This window comes from Cherax quadricarinatus, unplaced genomic scaffold, assembly GCF_038502225.1.
Source record: "Cherax quadricarinatus isolate ZL_2023a unplaced genomic scaffold, ASM3850222v1 Contig2945, whole genome shotgun sequence".
In the NCBI taxonomy this organism is placed as follows: Eukaryota; Metazoa; Arthropoda; class Malacostraca; order Decapoda; family Parastacidae; genus Cherax; species Cherax quadricarinatus.
This window is the reverse complement of record NW_027197971.1, coordinates 33,455-39,243: the sequence shown is the minus strand read 5'-3', so window position 1 is coordinate 39,243 and position 5,789 is coordinate 33,455. Positions and strand designations below refer to the sequence as shown.

Genomic DNA, 5,789 nt, shown 5'->3' with positions numbered 1-5,789 from the left:
CCACTACTATTACCACTACTACTACCATTAACCCATCCCTTGGGTAGGATCTACTTCCACTGGGTAATCCCGCCTACCAATGTCTATGCTCTCGTCTGATAAACCTTCCCTTCCATCTGAAGTCAGTATATAAGCGCCAGTCTTCTTGCCTATACTTCAGAATCTTCACAACTACGGTGCTCTTCACACCAACTCCAAGGTTGAGGGACTGACTACCTCATCTTTTGTATATAGTTCTCCTGTCTTCCGATTATGTCCTTGAATTTGTATTGATAAAGCCACTGGATGGGGAAACGTCTACGATATAGATACCCAGATGTTGCACATGCGTTTAATTTTTCATTAGGCTGCCTTACCTCATAAAATGCATCACTCTCGTAGATGCCTCCACCCCAGACACGTATACAGTTCTGGTGTGTGTCTGCGGCGGCTTGTAGCAGGTAGCGAGTGTAGTCTACAGTGACGGATTCTGGCAACACATGGGCCGGTATCCAGTTACTGCCTTTCATGAACATTGTTACATTGTTCACCAGCACCCGGAAGTGTCGACCTGCAGAGATAGTTACACATGAACATTGTTCACCAGCACCCGGAAGTGTCGACCTGCAGAGATAGTTATGAACATTGTTCATCAGCACCCGGAAGTGTCGACCTGCAGAGATAGTTACACATGAACATTGTTCACCAGCACCCGGAAGTGTCGACCTGCAGAGATAGTTACACATGAACATTGTTCACCAGCACCCGGAAGTGACGGAAGTGTCGACCTGCAGAGATAGTTACACATGAACATTGTTCACCAGCACCCGGAAGTGTCGACCTGCAGAGATAGTTACACATGAACATTGTTCACCAGCACCCGGAAGTGTCGACCTGCAGAGATAGTTACACATGAACATTGTTCACCAGCACCCGGAAGTGAACATTGTTCACCAGCACCCGGAAGTGTCGACCTGCAGAGATAGTTACACATGAACATTGTTCACCAGCACCCGGAAGTGTCGACCTGCAGAGATAGTTACACATGAACATTGTTCACCAGCACCCGGAAGTGTCGACCTGCAGAGATAGTTACACATGAACATTGTTCACCAGCACCCGGAAGTGTCGACCTGCAGAGATAGTTACACATGAACATTGTTCACCAGCACCCGGAAGTGTCGACCTGCAGAGATAGTTACACATGAACATTGTTCACCAGCACCCGGAAGTGTCGACCTGCAGAGATAGTTACACATGAACATTGTTCACCAGCACCCGGAAGTGTCGACCTGCAGAGATAGTTACACATGAACATTGTTCACCAGCACCCGGAAGTGTCGACCTGCAGAGATAGTTACACGTGAACATTGTTCACCAGCACCCGGAAGTGTCGACCTGCAGAGATAGTTACACATGAACATTGTTCACCAGCACCCGGAAGTGTCGACCTGCAGAGATAGTTATGAACATTGTTCATCAGCACCCGGAAGTGTCGACCTGCAGAGATAGTTACACGTGAACATTGTTCACCAGCACCCGGAAGTGTCGACCTGCAGAGATAGTTACACATGAACATTGTTCACCAGCACCCGGAAGTGTTGACCTGCAGAGATAGAACATTACCAGCACCCGGAAGGGTCGACCTGCAGAGATAGTTACACATGAACATTGTTCACCAACACCCGGAAGTGTCGACCTGCAGAGATAGTTACACATGAACATTGTTCACCAGCACACGGAAGTGCAACACCTGCAGAGATAGTTCACGTGAACATTGTTCACCAGCAGACCTGCAGAGATAGTTACACCCGGAAGTGTCGACCTGCAGAGATAGTTACACGTGAACATTGTTCACCAGCACCCGGAAGTGTCGACCTGCAGAGATAGTTACACATGAACATTGTTCACCAGCACCCGGAAGTGTCGACCTGCAGAGATAGTTACACGTGAACATTGTTCACCAGCACCCGGAAGTGTCGACCTGCAGAGATAGTTACACGTGAACATTGTTCACCAGCACCCGGAAGTGTCGACCTGCAGAGATAGTTACACATGAACATTGTTCACCAGCACCCGGAAGTGTCGACCTGCAGAGATAGTTACACATGAACATTGTTCACCAGCACCCGGAAGTGGTAATATTTACAGTCATGGTAGTATTAACAGCCATGGTAGTTACAGCCATGGTAGTATTAACAGCCATGGTAGTTACAGCCATGGTAGTATTAACAGCCATGGTAGTTACAGCCATGGTAGTATTAACAGCCATGGTAGTTACAGCCATGGTAGTTACAGCCATGGTAGTTACGGTCATGGTAGTATTAACAGCCATGGTAATATTTACAGTCATGGTAATATTAACAGAAATAGCAGATACAGTCATGGTAGTATTAACAGCGATGGTAGTTACATCCATGGTAATATTTAGTCATGGTATTATTAACAGCCATGGTAGTTAGAGCCATGGTAGTATTAACAGCGATGGTAGTTACAGCCATGGTTGTATTAACAGCCATGGTAGTTGAAGCCATGATAGTATTAACAGCTTAACAGCCATGGTAGTTGCAGCCATGATAGTATTAACAGCTTAACAGCCATGGTAGTATGTACAGCCATGGTAGTATGTACAGCCATGGTAATATTAACCATTGTAGTATTTACAGCCATGGTAGTATTAACAGCTATGGTAGTACTTGCAGCCATGGTAGTATTTATAACCATGGTAGTATTTATACAGCCATGGTAGCATTTACAGCCATGGAAGTATCTATAAAGCCAAGGTAGTATTAACAGCCATGGTAGTATTAACAGCCATGGTAGTATTTATAACCATGGTAGTATTTATACAGCCATGGTAGCAGTTACAGCCATGGAAGTATCTATAAAGCCAAGGTAGTATTAACAGCCATGGTAGTATTTACATCCATGGTAGAATTTACAGCCATGGTAGTATTAGCAGACATGGTAGTATTTAGCTATGGTAGTATTTAGCTATGGTAGTATTTAGCCATGGTGTTGTAGCTCTCTGGGAGAGTACAAGATCGGAGTGGGAGTGCACTGGGAGAGTACAGAATGGGTGTGGGAGTTCTCTGGGAGAGAATTGGGAGGGGGTGTACTCTTGGAGAGTACATGGGAGTGGGAGTGCTCTGGGAGAGTATAGGACGGGTGTGGGAGTGTTCTGGCAGAGTATAAGATGGGTGTGGGAGTGCTCTGGGAGAGTACATGGGAGTGGGAGTGCTATGGGAGAGTATAGGATGGGAGTGGGAGTGCTCTGGGAGAGTAAAGGATAGGTGTGGGAGTGCTCTGGGAGAGTACATGGGTGTGGGAGACACAACAGAAGCTGACAGTAAACATGGAATCACTAACATATTTGATAGAGGTATTTCACGATAAACCATCAGAGACGGAAGTGGGGGTGATAATGTGGAGAATACTCAGCAGAAATCACGATTAGTTTTAACTTTGTTCATAGTTTAACCGCTGTCGGTGCAGGCGATTATAATGGTTCAGTGCCACTTTATCGTGCGGTCTACCAGCTCATTTATATTTTATCGTGCGGTCTACCAGCTAATTTATACTTTATCGTGCGGTCTACCAGCTAATTTATACTTTATCGTGCGGTCTACCAGCTCATTTATACTTTATCGTGCGGTCTACCAGCTCATTTATACTTTATCGTGCGGTCTACCAGCTCATTTACACTTTAGCGTGCGGTCTACCAGCTCATTTATATTTTATCGTGCGGTTTACCATCTCATTTACACTTTAGCGTGCGGTCTACCAGCTACCAGCGTGCGGTCGTTTATTGCCTTTTTAATGCCTTACCTAACCTAAACTACCCTTACCTAACCTAACATAAGCTAACGTAAGCTAACCTATTCTACCCTAACCTAACCTATCTTAACCTAGTCTTACCTAACCTAACCATAGCTGGTAGACCGCACGCTGAAGTAGCACAATGGCTCACTTCATGGCACTGGGTCTAATGAGGTAATATACCGTTATTTGAATCGTACTAAACAAGCCTTAAATAACGAGTAACTAAATAGGCTACTCTAACTTAGAGTAAATACGAATGGTGTTTTCTGAATACTGATCATTAATATAACATACCTTTCGTCTCGTCACTGGAATCAACAAAATTGATTTATATAGGTGCACAGGACGGTCATATTATAAAGTGGCTGAGAACCATAGCCGTTGGGCCGCCACATCTCTATCTCGCCCTGTAAAACCAAAAGCAATTTATTAACTATTTTTGCAAAATTAGAGACCTAGAATTACAGCTTTCTAGACTCTGGAGGTGAACACTTCTCCAGGCTGAGAGACTGGCCTCCTCAAAACTACTTCTTCAGTGTTGATGGGCTGAGTACATCATTTCTCATTGCTTCTGTTGTTACCTCTATATTCGACTGAAGAAACCTACCCTGAAGTAGAAAATTTTCGAAAATAATATTTGACAGTTGCACTTGTCTCTTACTAATCTATTTATCTTTACTGTATATCATTTTTATATATGTACGAATTATAGGGAAATAAGCATGTTGGACGCACCAGGTAAAGTGTAGGAGTGAAAGCAAGATTGTTGAGGAACCAGCAAGATGCAGGATAAGAAACTGGCTGTATAAACCAATTCTTAACATTGAAACATATAAGTGAACATTATTGTGAAAAAGGTAAGAACTTTTATGGCATTTATGAATTTAGAAAAGTTATGTAATAGAGATGAGTCAGGAAGCAATGTAAAAATGTTGCAAGTGTATGAGACAGGCAACAGGTTGCTAAAAGCTGAGGCTGAGTTTAGGGTATTTAAGAGAGACGGAGGGATTATTTTCCATTATAAATTTAAGACTGGGATGTGTGATGTCACCATAGTTGTTCAACATATTTATATAAGGGTTTGTAAAAGAAGTGAATGAAAAGGAGCGTGATTAAAATATAACGAACTCAATACTAAGTAGAAGTAGTCACAGTTGTTTATTTGCCGATGACATGGTGCTTTTGGGAGATCCTTAGGAGAAGATATAAGGATTGGTAGATGAATTTGGGAGGGTATGTAAAAGAAGGAAGTTAATAAGGAACATGAGAAAGAGCACTGTGAAGATCGTATTCAAAAATCTAAGCAATGAAAGACTGGAGGGAGGGAGGGAGAAGGAAGGAAATAAATGTATTCAAATATTGAGGAGTGGACTTGTCGGCAGATGGGTCAGTAAAAAATGAGAAAAAAGTATAGAACTGACATGTGGAAGAAATGTGAGAGGTGCACTAAGGCATCTGTGGAGACAAAGAATCTTATCCATAAATGTACCAGAGTATAGTGGTACTAACACTGTTATATGGGTGTGAAGTGTAGGCTTTAAATATTGAAGAGACAATGAGGCCGGAAGCAGTGATTTGAGGGAGACATGTGGAATGAATAAAATGCAGAGAATTAGGATCATGGAGATCAAATGATGTCGGGTTACCTAGAGTATAATCATGAGGGCTGAGAAGGGGTTGTTTAGGTGGTCAGGGCAGTTAGAGAGAAAGAAGCATAACAGAATGACTAAGAAAGCATTAAATCTTGGGTGACATTAAGAAAGGGTAGGGAGGGGGGGGGGTCGTCCCAGGAAGGGTTGGAGGGAGGTTATGAGTGCTAAAGGCTGGAACATATAACAGGCATGTGAGAGCATGTTAGATCGAAAAAAATAGAGACAGGTATGCTTTATGACAACGTGGTGTTGTATTGTGAGCAAAGTGACGGTTCTGAATGGATTCTATTAAAAGGAATAGCCAGACTTGAGTCTTGGAAGACAGGGTGAGAATGT

General features: G+C 43.2%; 1 long non-coding RNA gene across 1 annotated transcript; it reads right to left on the bottom strand.

Moving 5' to 3' along the window:
- Positions 1-356: 356 nt before the first annotated feature.
- LOC138851946 (uncharacterized) lies at positions 357-4,125 on the bottom strand. The gene is made up of 2 exons (XR_011391499.1): positions 4,096-4,125; positions 357-550 (listed from the first exon to the last, which is right to left on the bottom strand). It is a non-coding gene; the product is annotated as an uncharacterized lncRNA (long non-coding RNA).
- Positions 4,126-5,789: the final 1,664 nt, after the last annotated feature.